Below are 14,391 nucleotides of genomic sequence, written 5' to 3' on the forward strand. Positions count from 1 at the left end.
TGCTCCTTGGTGTGTGTTTGCTGGTGGCTGCATGGGGTGTAAGTGCTGCTGCTGGGTGTGTGGTTACTGGTGGCTGTAGGGAGTGTAATTGCCACTGGTGGGAGTGTGTTTATTGGTGAATGCATGAAGTATAAGTGCTGCTGCTGGGTGTGTGGTTGCTGGTGGCAGCATGGAGTGTAAATGCCACTGCTGGGATTGTGTTTACTGGTGGATGTATGAAGTGTAATTGCTGCTGCTGGGTGTGTGGTTGCTGCATGCGGTGTAAGTGCTGTGGCTGGGTGTGTGGTTGCCGGTGGCTGTAGGGAGTGCAATTGCCGCTGGTGGGAGTGTGTTTACTGGTGGATGTATGAAGTAAAAGTGCTGCTGCTGGGTGTGTGGTTGCTGGTGGCTGCATGGGTGTAAGTGCTGCTGCTGGGAGTGAGTTTACTGGTGGATAAATGAAGTGTTAGTGCCACTGCTGGGTGTGTGTTTATTGGTGGATGTATGAAGTGTAAGTGCCGCTGCTGGGTGTGTGGTTGCTGGTGGCTGCATGGGGTGTAAGTGCTGCTGCTGGGTGTGTGGTTACTGGTGGCTGTAGGGAGTGTAATTGCCACTGGTGGGAGTGTGTTTATTGGTGAATGCATGAAGTATAAGTGCTGCTGCTGGGTGTGTGGTTGCTGGTGGCAGCATGGAGTGTAAATGCCGCTGGTGGGAGTGTGTTTACTGGTGGATGTATGAAGTAAAAGTGCTGCTGCTGGGTGTGTGGTTGCTGGTGGCTGCATGGGTGTAAGTGCTGCTGCTGGGAGTGAGTTTACTGGTGGATAAATGAAGTGTTAGTGCCACTGCTCGGTGTGTGTTTATTGGTGGATGTATGAAGTGTAAGTGCCGCTGCTGGGTGTGTGGTTGCTGGTGGCTGCATGGGGTGTAGGTGCCGCTTCTGGGTGTGTGTTTACTGGTGGATGTATGAAGTGTAAGTTCCACTGCAGGGTGTATGCTTACTGGTGGATGCATAGTGCTGCTGCTGGTTGTGTGGTTGCTGGTGGCTGCATGGGGTGTAATTGCTGCTGCTTGGAGTGCGTTTGCTGGTGGATGTATGAAGTGTAAGTGGCGCTGCTGGGTGTGTGTTTGCTGGTGGTTGCTGGTGGCTTCATGGAGTGTAAGTGCCGCTGCTGGGTGTGTGGTTGCTGGTGGATTTATAAAGTGTAAGTGCTGCTGCTGGGTGTGTGGTTGCTGGTGGCTGAGTAAGTGCCACTGCTGGGAGTGTGTTTGCTGGGGGATGTACGAAGTGTAAGTGCCGCTGCTGGGTGTGTATTTGCTGATGGATGCATGAAAAGTAAGTGCCACTGCTGGGTGTGTGGTTGCTGGTGGCTGCATGGAGTGTAAGTGCCGCTGCTGAGAGTGTGTTTGCTGGTGGATGTATGAAGTGTAAGTGCTGCTCCTTGGTGTGGGTTTGCTGGTGGCTGCATGGGGTGTAAGTGCTGCTGCTGGGTGTGTGGTTACTGGTGGCTCTAGGGAGTGTAATTGCCACTGGTGGGAGTGTGTTTATTGGTGAATGCATGAAGTATAAGTGCTGCTGCTGGGTGTGTGGTTGCTGGTGGCTGCATGGAGTGTAAATGCCACTGCTGGGAGTGTGTTTACTGGTGGATGTATGAAGTGTAAGTGCTGCTGCTGGGTGTGTGGTTGCTGCATGGGGTGTAAGTGCTGCGGCTGGGTGTGTGGTTGCCTGTGGCTGTAGGGAGTGTAATTGCCGCTGGTGGGAGTGTGTTTACTGGTGGATGTATGAAGTAAAAGTGCTGCTGCTGGGTGTGTGGTTGCTGGTGGCTGCATGGGTGTAAGTGCTGCTGCTGGGAGTGTGTTTACTGGTGGATGTATGAAGTGTAAGTTCCACTGCTGGGTGTGTGTTTATTGGTGGATGTATGAAGTGTAAGTGCCGCTGCTGGGTGTGTGGTTGCTGGTGGCTGCATGGGGTGTAGGTGCCGCTTCTGGGTGTGTGTTTACTGGTGGATGTATGAAGTGTAAGTTCCACTGCAGCGTGTATGTTTACTGGTGGATGCATAGTGCTGCTGCTGGTTGTGTGGTTGCTGGTGGCTGCATGGGGTGTAATTGCTGCTGCTTGGAGTGTGTTTGCTGATGGATGTATGAAGTGTAAGTGGCGCTGCTGGGTGTGTGTTTGCTGGTCGTTGCTGGTGGCTTCATGGAGTGTAAGTGCCGCTGCTGGGTGTGTGGTTGCTGGTGGATGTATAAAGTGTAAGTGCTGCTGCTGGGTGTGTGGTTGCTGGTGGCTGAGTAAGTGCCACTGCTGGGAGTGTGTTTGCTGGGGGATGTACGAAGTGTAAGTGCCGCTGCTGGGTGAGTATTTGCTGATGGATGCATGAAATGTAAGTGCCACTGCTGGGTGTGTGGTTGCTGGTGGCTGCATGGAGTGTAAGTGCTGCTGCTGGGTGTGTGGTTGCTGAATGGGGTGTAAGTGCTGCTGCTGGGTGTATCGTTGCTGGTGGCTGTAGGGAGTGTAATTTCCGCTGTTGGGAGTGTGTTTACAGGTGGATGTATGAAGTGTAAGTGCTGCTGCTGGGTCTGTGGTTGCTGGTGGCTGCATGGAGTGTAAGTGCTTCTGCTGGGCGTATGCGAGTGTGTTTACTGGTGGATGCATAGTGCTGCTGCTGGGTGTGTGGTTGCTGATGGCTGCATGGGGTGTAAGTGCCGCTGCTCGGAGTGTGTTTACTGGTGGGTGTATGGGAGTGTGTTTATTGGTGGATGCATAACGCTGCTGCTGGGTGTGTGGTTGCTGATGGCTGCATGGGGTGTAAGTGCCGCTGCTCGGAGTGTGTTTACTGGTGGGTGTATGGGAGTGTGTTTATTGGTGGATGCATAACGCTGCTGCTGGGTGTGTGGTTGCTGATGGCTGCATGGGGTGTAAGTGCCGCTGCCGGGAGTGTGATTGCTGGTGGATGTATGAAGTGTAGGTGCTGCTGCTGGGAGTGTTTTTTCTGGTGGATGTATGAAGTGTAAGTGCTGCTGCTGGGTGTGTGGTTGCTGGTGGCTGCATGGAGTGTAGGTTCTGCTGCTGGGTGTGTGTTTACTGGTGGATGTATGAAGTGTTAGTGCCTTTGCTGGGACTGTGTTTACTGGTGGATGCATAGTGCTGCTGCTGGGTGTGTGGTTGCTGGTGGCTGCATGGAGTGTACGTGCCGCTGCTGGGAGTGTGTTTGCTGGTGGATGTATTAAGTATAAGTGCTGCTGCTGGGTGTGTGGTTGCTGGTGGCTGCATGGGCTGTATGTGCTGCTGCTGGGTGTGTGGTTGCTGGTGGCTGTAGGGAGTGTAATTGCCAGTGGTGGGAGTGTGTTTACTGGTGGATGTATGAAGTATAAGTGCTGCTGCTGGGTGCGTGGTTGCTGGTGGCTGTAGGGAGTGTAATTGCCGCTGGTGGGAGTGTGTTTACAGGTGAATGTATGAAGTATAAGTGCTGCTGCTGAGTGTGTGGTTGCTGGTGGCTGCATGGGGTGTAAGTGCTGCTGCTGGGAGTGTGTTTGCTGGTGAATGAAGTGTAAGTGCTGCTTCTGGGTGTGTGTTTACTGGTGGCTGCATGGAGTGTAAGTGCTGCTGCTGGGTGTGTGGTTGCTGATGGCTGCATGGGGTGTAAGTGCCGCTGCCAGGAGTGTGTTTGCTGGTGGGCGTATGGGAGTGTGTTTATTGGTGGATGCATAACGCTGCTGCTGGGTGTGTGTTTTCTGATGGCTGCATGGGGTGCAAGTGCCGCTGCCGGGAGTGTGATTGCTGGTGGATGTATGAAGTGTAAGTGCTGCTGCTGGGTGTGTGGTTGCTGGTGACTGTAGGGAGTGCAATAGCCACAGGTGGGAGTGTGTTTACTGGTGGATGTATGAAGTATAAGTGCCGCTGCTGGGTGTGTGGTTGCTGGTGGCTGCATGGAGTGTAAATGCCAATGCTGGGTGTGTGTTTGCTGGTGGCTGCATGAAGTGTAAGTGCTGCTGCTGGGTGTGTGGTTTCTGGTGGCTGCATGGGGTATAAGTGCTGCTGTTGGGTGTGTGGTTGCTGGTGGCTGTAGGGAGTGTAATTGCCGCTGGTGGGAGTGTGTTTACTGGCGGATGTATGAAGTATAAGTGCCGCTGCTGGGTGTGTGGTTGCTGGTGACTGCATGGGGTGTAAGTGTTGCTGCTGGGTGTGTGGTTGCTGGTGGCTGCATGGGGTGTAAGTGCTGCTGCTGGGAGTGTGTTTGCTGATGAATTAAGTGTAAGTGCTGCTGCTGGGTGTGTGTTTACTGGTGGATGTATGAAGTGTAAGTGCTGCGGCTGGGTGTGTGTTTTCTGATGGCTGCATGGGGTGCAAGTGCCGCTGCCGGGAGTGTGATTGCTGGTGGATGTATGAAGTGTAAGTGCTGCTGCTGGGTGTGTGGTTGCTGGTGACTGTAGGGAGTGCAATAGCCACAGGTGGGAGTGTGTTTACTGGTGGATGTATGAAGTATAAGTGCCGCTGCTGGGTGTGTGGTTGCTGGTGGCTGCATGGAGTGTAAATGCCAATGCTGGGTGTGTGTTTGCTGGTGGCTGCATGAAGTGTAAGTGCTGCTGCTGGGTGTGTGGTTTCTGGTGGCTGCATGGGGTATAAGTGCTGCTGTTGGGTGTGTGGTTGCTGGTGGCTGTAGGGAGTGTAATTGCCGCTGGTGGGAGTGTGTTTACTGGTGGATGTATGAAGTATAAGTGCCGCTGCTGGGTGTGTGGTTGCTGGTGACTGCATGGGGTGTAAGTGTTGCTGCTGGGTGTGTGGTTGCTGGTGGCTGCATGGGGTGTAAGTGCTGCTGCTGGGAGTGTGTTTGCTGATGAATTAAGTGTAAGTGCTGCTGCTGGGTGTGTGTTTACTGGTGGATGTATGAAGTGTAAGTGCTGCGGCTGAGTGTGTGGTTGCTGGTGGCTGCATGGAGTGTAAGTGCTGCTGCTGAGTGTGTGTTTACTGGTGGATGTATGAAGTGTAAGTGCTGCTGCTGGGTCTGTGGTTACTGGTGGCTGCATGGAGTGGAAGTGCTGCTGCTGGGCGTATGGGAGTGTGTTTACTGGTGGATGCATAGTGCTGCTGCTGAGTGTGTGGTTGCTGATGGCTGCATGAGGTGTAAGTGCTGCTGCTGGGTGTGTGGTTGCTGGTGGCTGCATGGGGTGTAAGTGCTGCTGCTGGGAATGTGTTTGCTGGTGAATGAAGTGTAAGGGCTGCTGCTGGGTGTGTGGTTGCTGGTGGCTGCATGGAGTGTAAGTGCTTCTGCTGGGCGTATGGGAGTGTGTTTACTGGTGGATGCATAGTACTGCTGCTTGGTGTGTGGTTGCTGGTGGCTGAATGGGGTGTACGTGCCGCTGCCGAGAGTGTGTTTGCTGGTGGATGTATGAAGTGTAAGTGCTGCTCCTGAGTGTGTGTTTACTGGTAGATATATGAAGTGTAAGTGCTGCAGCTGGGTGTGTGGTTGCTGTTTCTGCATGGAGTGTAAGTGCTGCTGCTGGTTGTATGGGAGTGTTTATTGGTGGATGCATAGTGCTGCTGCTGGGTGTGTGGTTGTTGGTGGCTGCATGGGGTGTAAGTGCTGCTGCTGGGTGTGTGGTTGCTGGTGGCTGCATGGAGTGTATGTGCTGCTGCTGGGAGTGTGTTTGCTGTTGGCTGCATGGAGTGCAAGTGCTGAAGCTGGGTGTGTGGTTGCTGGTGGCTGCTTGGAGTGTAGGGCTTCTGTTGGGTGTATGGGAGTGTGTTTACTGGTGGATGCATAGTGCTGCTGCTGGGTGTGTGGTTGCTGATGGCTGCATAGGGTGTATGTGCCGCTGCCAGGAGTTTGTTTGCTGGTGGGTGTATGGGAGTGTTTACTGGTGGATGCATAATGCTGCTGCTGGGTGTGTGGTTGCATGGAGTGTAAGTGCTGCTGCTGGGTGTGCGGTTGCTGGCGGCTTCATGGAGTGTAAGTTCTGCTGCTGGGTGTGTGGTTGCCGGTGGGTGTATGGAGTGTAGGTGCTGCTGCCAGGAGTGTATTTGCTGGTGGGTGTATGGGAGTGTGTTTACTGGTGGATGCATAGTGCTGCTGCTGGGAGTGTGTTTGCTGGTGGATGTATAGTGCTGCTGCTGGATGTGTGGTTGCTGGTGGCTGCATGGAGTGTAAGTGCTGCTGCTGGGTGTGTGGTTGCTGGTGGCTGCATGGAGTGTAAGTGCTGCTACTGGGTGTGTGGTTGCTGGTGGATGCATTGGGTGTAAGTGCCAATGCTGGAAGTGTAAGTGCTGCTGCTGGGTGTGTGGTTGCTGGTGGCTGCATGGAGAGTAAGTGCTGCTACTGGGTGTGTGGTTGCTGGTGGATGCATTGGGTGTAAGTGCCAATGCTGGAAGTGTAAGTGCTACTGCTGGGTGTATGGTTGCTGGTGGCTGCATGGAGTGTAAGTGTTGCTGCTGGGTGTGTCGTTGCTGGTGGATGTATGAAGTGTAAGTGCTACTGCTGGGTGTGTGGTTGCTGGTGGGTGCATTGGGTGTAAGTGCAAGTGCTGCTGCTGGGTGTGTGATTGCTGGTGGCTGCATGGAGTGTAAGTGCTGCTGCTGGGTGTGTGTTTACTGGTGGATGTAGGAAGTGTAAGTGCTGCTGCTGGGTGTGTGGTTGCTGCTGGCTGCATGGAGTGTATGTGCTGCTGCTGAGTGTGTGGTTGCTGCTGGCTGCATGGAGTGTATGTGCTGCTGTTGGGTGTGCAGTTACTGGTGGCTGCATGGAGTGTAATTTCTGCTGCTGGGTATGTGGTTGCTGGTGGGTATATGGGAGTGTTTTTAATGGTGGATGCATAGTGCTGCTGCTGGGTGTGTGGTTGCTGCATGAGTGCAAGTTCTGCTGGTGGGTGTGTGTTTACTGGTGGATGTATGAATTGTAAGTGCTGCTGCGGGGTGTTTGGTTGCTGGTGGCTGCATGGAGTGTAAGTGCTTCTGCTGGGTGTATGGGAGTGTGTTTACTGGCGGATGCATAGTGCTGCTGCTGGGTGTGTGGTTGCTGATGGCTGCATGGAGTGTAAGTTCTGCTTCTGGGTGTGTGGTTACTGGTGGGTGTATGGAGTGTAAGTGCTGCTGATGGGTGTGTGGTTGCTGGTGGGCATATGGGAGTGTGTTTACTGGTGGATGCATACGCTACTGCTGGGTGTGTGGTTGCTGGTGGCTGCATGGAGTGTAAGTTCTGCTTCTGGGTGTGTGGTTACTGGTGGGTGTATGGGAGTGTGTTTACTGGTAGATGCATAGTGCTGCTGCTGGGTGTATGGTTGCTGGTGGCTGCATGGGGTGTAAGTGCCGCTGCCAGGAGTGTGTTTGCTGGTGGGCATATGGGAGTGTGTTTACTGGTGGATGCATACGCTACTGCTGGGTGTGTGGTTGCTGGTGGCTGCATGGAGTGTAAGTTCTGCTTCTGGGTGTGTGGTTGCTGGTGGGTGTATGGGAGTGTGTTTACTGGTAGATGCATAGTGCTGCTGCTGGGTGTGTGGTTGCTGGTGGCTGCATGGGGTATAAATGCCGCTGCTGGGAGTGTGTGTGCTGGTGGGTGTATGGGAGTGTGTTTACTGGTGGATGCATAGTGCTGCTGCTGGGTGTGTGGATGCTGGTGGCTGCATGGGGTATAAGTGCCGCTGCCGGGAGTGTGTTTACTGGTGGATGCATAGTGCTGCTGCTGGGTGTGTGTTTGCTGGTGGCTGCATGGGGTGTAAGTGCTGCTGCTGGGAGTGTAAGTGCTGCTGATGGGTGTGTGGCTGCATGGAGTGTGAATGCTGCTGCTGGGTGTGTTTACTCGTGGATGTGTGAAGTGTAAGTGTTGCGGCTCGGTGTGTGGTTGCTGGTGGCTGCATGGAGTGTAAGTGCTGCTGTTGGGTGTGTGGTTTCTGGTGGCTCCTTGGAGAGTAAGTGCCGCTGCCGGGAGTGTGTTTACTGGTGGATGCATAGTGCTGCTGCTGGGTGTGTGGTTGCTGGTGGCTGAATGGGGTGTAAGTGCTGCTGCTGAGAGTGTAAGTGCTGCTGCTGAGTGTGTGGTTGCTGGTGGCTGCATGGAGTGCAAGTGCTCCTGCCGGCAGTGTGTTTGCTGGTGGGTATATGCGAGTGTGTTTACTGGTGGCTGCATAGTGCTGCTGCTGGGTGTGTGGTTGCTGGTGGCTAAATGGGGTGTAAGTGCTGCTGCTGAGAGTGTAAGTGCTGCTGCTGAGTGTGTGGTTGCTGGTGGCTGTATGGGGTGTAAGTGCAGCTGCCGGTAATGTGTTTGCTTGTGGGTGTATGGGAGTATGTTTACTGGTGGATGCATAGTGCCGCTGCTGGGAGTGTGTTTGCTAGTGGATGTATGAAGTGTAAGTGCCGCTGCTGGGAGTGTGTTTACTGGTGGATGCATAGTGCTGCTACTTGTGTGTGGTTGCTGGTGGCTGCATGGGGTGTAAGTGCTGATCCTGGGTGTGTGGTTGCTGGTGGGTGTATGGGAGTGTGTTTTCTGGTAGATGCATAGTGCTGCTGCTGGGTGTATGGTTGCTGGTGGCTGCATGGGTTGTAAGTGCCGCTGCCGTGAGTGTGTTTGCTGGTGGGCATATGGGAGTGTGTTTACTGGTGGATGCATACGCTACTGCTGGGTGTGTGGTTGCTGGTGGCTGCATGGTCTGTAAGTTCTGCTTCTGGGTGAGTGGTTGCTGGTGGGTGTATGGGAGTGTGTTTACTGGTAGATGCATAGTGCTGCTGCTGCTGGGTGTGTGGTTGCTGGTGGCTGCATGGGGTACAAGTGCCGCTGCCGTGAGTGTGTGTGCTGGTGGGTGTATGGGAGTGTGTTTACTGGTGGCTGCATAGTGCTGCTGCTGGGTGTGTGGTTGCTGGTGGCTGCATGGAGTGTAAGTGCTGCTGATACGTGTGTGGTTGCTGGTGGCTGCCTGGGGTGTAAGTTCCACTGCTCAGAGTGTAAGTTCTGCTGCTGGGTGTGTGGTTGCTGGTAGCTGCATGGAGTGTAAGTGCTGCTGCCGGGAGTGTGTTTGCTGGTGGGTGTATGGGAGTGTGTTTACTGGTGGCTGCATAGGGCTGCTGCTGGGTGTGTGGTTGCTGATGGCTGCATGGAGTGTAAGTGCTGCTGCTGGGTGTGTGTTTACTGGTGGATGTATGAAGTGTAAATTCTGCTGCTGGGTGTGTGGTTGCTGGTGGCTACATGGAGTGTAAGTGCTGCTGATGGTTGTGTGGTTGCTGGTGGCTGCATGGAGTGTGAATGCTGCTGCTGGGTGTGTTTACTCGTGGATGTATGAAGTGTAAGTGCTGCTGTTGGGTGTGCGGTTGCTGGTGGCTCCTTGGAGAGTAAATGCCGCTGCCAGGAGTGTGTTTACTCATAGATGCATAGTGCTGCTGCTGGGTGTGTGGTTGCTGGTGGCTGCATGGGGTGTAAGTGCTGCTGCTGAAAGTGTAAGTGCTGCTGCAGAGTGTGTGGTTGCTGGTGGCTGTATGGGGTGTAAGTGCTGCTGCCGGTAATGTGTTTGCTGGTGGGTGTATGGGAGTGTGTTTACTGGTGGATGCATAGTGCCACTGCTGGGAGTGTGTTTGCTAGTGGATGCATAGTGCTGCTGTTTGTGTGTGCTTGCTGGTGGCTGCATGGAGTGTACGTGCTGCTGCTGGATGTGTGGTTGCTGGTGGATGTACGAAGTGTAAGTGTTGCGGCTCGGTGTGTGCTTGCTGGTGGCTGCATGGGGTGTAAGTGCCACTGCTGGGAGTGTAAGTGCTGCTGCTGGGTGTGTGGTTGCTGGTGGCTGCATGGAGTGTACATGCTGCTGCTGGGTGTGTGTTTACTGGTGGCTGCATGAAGTGTAAGTGTTGCGGCTCGGTGTGTGGTTGCTGGTGGCTGCATGGGGTGTAAGTGCTGCTGCTGGGAGTGTTTACTGGTGGATGCATAGTGCTGCTGCTGGTGTGTGGTTGCTGGTGGTCGCATGGGGTTTCAATGCTGCTGCTAGGTGTGTGCTTGCTGGTGGCTGCATGGGGTGTAAGTGCCACTGCTGGGAGTGTAAGTGCTGTTGCTGGGTGTGTGGTTGCTGGTGGCTGCATGGTGTACATGCTGCTGCTGGGTGTGTGTTTACTGGTGGCTGCATGAAGTGTAAGTGTTGCGGCTCGGTGTGTGGTTGCTGGTGGCTGCATGGGGTGTAAGTGCTGCTGCTGGGAGTGTTTACTGGTGGATGCATAGTGCTGCTGCTGGTGTGTGGTTGCTGGTGGTCGCATGGAGTGTAAGTGCTGCTGCCGGGAGTGTGTTTGCTGGTGGGTGTATGGGAGTGTGTTTACTGGTGGCTGCATAGGGCTGCTGCTGGGTGTGTGGTTGCTGATGGCTGCATGGAGTGTAAGTGCTGCTGCTGGGTGTGTGTTTACTGGTGGATGTATGAAGTGTAAATTCTGCTGCTGGGTGTGTGGTTGCTGGTGGCTACATGGAGTGTAAGTGCTGCTGATGGGTGTGTGGTTGCTGGTGGCTGCATGGAGTGTGAATGCTGCTGCTGGGTGTGTTTACTTGTGGATGTATGAAGTGTAAGTGCTGCTGTTGGGTGTGCGGTTGCTCGTGGCTCCTTGGAGAGTAAATGCCGCTGCCAGGAGTGTGTTTACTCATAGATGCATAGTGCTGCTGCAGAGTGTGTGGTTGCTGGTGGCTGTATGGGGTGTAAGTGCTGCTGCCGGTAATGTGTTTGCTGGTGGGTGTATGGGAGTGTGTTTACTGGTGGATGCATAGTGCCACTGCTGGGAGTGTGTTTGCTTGTGGATGCATAGTGCTGCTGTTTGTGTGTGCTTGCTGGTGGCTGCATGGAGTGTACGTGCTGCTGCTGGATGTGTGGTTGCTGGTGGATGTACGAAGTGTAAGTGCTGCTGCTAGGTGTGTGCTTGCTGGTGGCTGCATGGGGTGTAAGTGCCACTGCTGGGAGTGTAAGTGCTGCTGCTGGGTGTGTGGTTGCTGGTGGCTGCATGGAGTGTACATGCTGCTGCTGGGTGTGTGTTTACTGGTGGCTGCATGAAGTGTAAGTGTTGCGGCTCGGTGTGTGGTTGCTGGTGGCTGCATGGGGTGTAAGTGCTGCTGCTGGGAGTGTTTACTGGTGGATGCATAGTGCTGCTGCTGGTGTGTGGTTGCTGGTGGTCGCATGGGGTTTCAATGCTGCTGCTAGGTGTGTGCTTGCTGGTGGCTGCATGGGGTGTAAGTGCCACTGCTGGGAGTGTAAGTGCTGTTGCTGGGTGTGTGGTTGCTGGTGGCTGCATGGTGTACATGCTGCTGCTGGGTGTGTGTTTACTGGTGGCTGCATGAAGTGTAAGTGTTGCGGCTCGGTGTGTGGTTGCTGGTGGCTGCATGGGGTGTAAGTGCTGCTGCTGGGAGTGTTTACTGGTGGATGCATAGTGCTGCTGCTGGTGTGTGGTTGCTGGTGGTCGCATGGAGTGTAAGTGCTGCTGGCGGGAGTGTGTTTGCTGGTGGGTGTATGGGAGTGTGTTTACTGGTGGCTGCATAGGGCTGCTGCTGGGTGTGTGGTTGCTGATGGCTGCATGGAGTGTAAGTGCTGCTGCTGGGTGTGTGTTTACTGGTGGATGTATGAAGTGTAAATTCTGCTGCTGGGTGTGTGGTTGCTGGTGGCTACATGGAGTGTAAGTGCTGCTGATGGGTGTGTGGTTGCTGGTGGCTGCATGGAGTGTGAATGCTGCTGCTGGGTGTGTTTACTTGTGGATGTATGAAGTGTAAGTGCTGCTGTTGGGTGTGCGGTTGCTCGTGGCTCCTTGGAGAGTAAATGCCGCTGCCAGGAGTGTGTTTACTCATAGATGCATAGTGCTGCTGCAGAGTGTGTGGTTGCTGGTGGCTGTATGGGGTGTAAGTGCTGCTGCCGGTAATGTGTTTGCTGGTGGGTGTATGGGAGTGTGTTTACTGGTGGATGCATAGTGCCACTGCTGGGAGTGTGTTTGCTTGTGGATGCATAGTGCTGCTGTTTGTGTGTGCTTGCTGGTGGCTGCATGGAGTGTACGTGCTGCTGCTGGATGTGTGGTTGCTGGTGGATGTACGAAGTGTAAGTGCTGCTGCTAGGTGTGTGCTTGCTGGTGGCTGCATGGGGTGTAAGTGCCACTGCTGGGAGTGTAAGTGCTGCTGCTGGGTGTGTGGTTGCTGGTGGCTGCATGGAGTGTACATGCTGCTGCTGGGTGTGTGTTTACTGGTGGCTGCATGAAGTGTAAGTGTTGCGGCTCGGTGTGTGGTTGCTGGTGGCTGCATGGGGTGTAAGTGCTGCTGCTGGGAGTGTTTACTGGTGGATGCATAGTGCTGCTGCTGGTGTGTGGTTGCTGGTGGTCGCATGGGGTTTAAGTGCTTCTGTTGGGTGTGTGGTTGCTGGTGCTGCATGGGGTGTAAGTGCTGCGCCCGGGAGTGTGTTTACTAGTGGGTGTATGGGAGTGTGTTTACTGGTGGATGCATAGTGCTGCTGCTGGATGTGTGGTTGCTGGTGGCTGCATGGGGTGTAAGTGTCGCTGACAGGAGTGTGGGTGATGGTGGGTGTATGGGAGTGTGTTTACTGGTGGATGCCTAGTGCTGCTGCTGGATGTGTGGTTGCGGGTTGCTGCATGGGGTGTAAGTGTCACTGATGGGAGTGTGTTTTCTGGTGGGTGTATGGGAGTGTGTTTGCTGGTGGGTGTATGGGAGTGTATGGGAGTGTGTTTACTGGGGGATGCATAGTGATGCTGCCAGGTGTGTGGTTGCGGGTGGCTGCATGGGGTGTAAGTGTCCCTGATGGGAGTGTGTTTGCTGGTGGGAGTATGGGAGTGTGTTTGCTGGTGGGTGTATGGGAGTGTGTTTACTGGGGGATGCATAGTGATGCTGCCAGGTGTGTGGTTGCGGGCGGCTGCATGGGGTGCAAGTGCCGCTCCCGGGAGTGTGTTTGCTGGTGGGTGTAGGGGAGTGTGTTTACTGGTGGATGCATAGTGCTGCTGCCAGGTGTGTGGTTGCGGGTGACTGCATGGGGTGTAAGTGTCCCTGATGGGAGTGTGTTTGCTGGTGGGAGTATGGGAGTGTGTTTGCTGGTGGGTGTATGGGGGTGTGTTTACTGGGGGATGCATAATGATGCTGCCAGGTGTGTGGTTGCGGGCGGCTGCATGGGGTGTAAGTGTCGCTGACGGGAGTGTGGTTGCTGGTGGGTGTATGGGAGTGTGTTTACCGGTGGATGGTGATCAGGTGAGGGAGTTGCAAGGTTGTTAGTACTCTGGGTGTTGGCTCTGGCTGGGGGAGCGGTGACTATCGGGACAAGCGGGGGTGGATCTCTGGGCCATATGGACACACTCCGCCAGCCCACCCACCACCTATAGTATCCCACACATCTGCCACCGGCTTGCACTCTTACCCACTGACCACTACCCACCTATATCGGCCCCCCAGCAGCGAGCGTGAGTCAGGCAGGCAGAGGTTGCGAGCATGACCCCCCACCCCACTCGTGTACAGAGACTGCACATGCATGTAGCATGACGCTCGCCGGGGAGTTTTTAATGATTTAAAGTATTTTATATAGGAGGCCAAACCTGAGAAGTCGCCTGGCGCCGCAGGAGACCCGCCTCGTCCGTCCGCGGACTGTAGCACACAGGTCCCCGGACTTTCGGTTTCTGTTCTCTCGCCTGGGAGTGCTTCTGGGAATCCCCACGCCCCGTGAACGCCCAATCACACCCGCCAGAAATGCGAGCCGGGCGTGGAGCCGGTGCCTACGTCACACGTGGGTCCAAATAAAGCACTGATGAGGTTGCAGGGAGCAGAGCACGCATGTATCCTGCATCTCAGAACTCGGGCTCCTGCTGCGAACCCACAGTGTCCCCCGACACATGCCTTGCATGAACAGTCTGTGTGTACATTCTTTGCATACAGGCGTTTCTTTATTTTTTTTTAACTATTCACTTTTCTATAGGTGATATTGCTTGGACTTTTCATAACACCGCTAAGGGGGGCGGAGCACGTTTATTTGCAGTTCGTGGCTTACACCAGGACATAGTGGCCTGCATACATTGGGGTTAACAGCCACCTTTCTTCAAGTAAACCCACATTTCGAATAAACACAATTCTTAATTATGAAACCCATGCAGCCAAGAGGGCCAAAGTTGTATCCATTTCATGTGTAATCGAACCTGTCACGTATTGGGGCTGTTTTAGATGTGACTGTTCTATGCACACCTTCTAAACTGCACCTCCTCGCATGCACAAACGGCAGCCCCACTGCTCTGGACTCCTCACCGTCGCTTGTGTTGCACCCTGCCGAGGTTGCAGAAGAAGATGCATGTGTGGGGCGGAAACGCACTTGTGCCAAGCTGACCGGGGCACAACGCACGCCCTGCTGCTGAGAAGAGCCCGGACGTTATGCAATGTGTTCCGGTTAGTAAGATTCGGCAGGAGTTAGGCGTGATCTCCCCGGACTGAGCAAAGGGGGCTT

At 54.3% G+C, this 14,391-nt stretch overlaps 1 long non-coding RNA gene across 1 annotated transcript in view; it reads right to left on the reverse strand.

Moving 5' to 3' along the window:
* LOC138487611 (uncharacterized) overlaps positions 1-13,579 on the reverse strand; it is a 33,212-nt gene extending 19,633 nt beyond the window's left edge. Inside the window, exon 1 of the long non-coding RNA XR_011274511.1 lies at positions 13,496-13,579. This is a non-coding gene — a long non-coding RNA (uncharacterized lncRNA). The remainder of the gene's footprint in view (positions 1-13,495) is intronic.
* Between the last annotated feature and the right edge of the window lie 812 nt (positions 13,580-14,391).

The sequence above is a fragment of the Ambystoma mexicanum genome, chromosome 9, assembly GCF_040938575.1.
Source record: "Ambystoma mexicanum isolate Mex_15411 chromosome 9, UKY_AmexF1_1, whole genome shotgun sequence".
NCBI classification, from domain to species: domain Eukaryota; kingdom Metazoa; phylum Chordata; class Amphibia; order Caudata; family Ambystomatidae; genus Ambystoma; species Ambystoma mexicanum.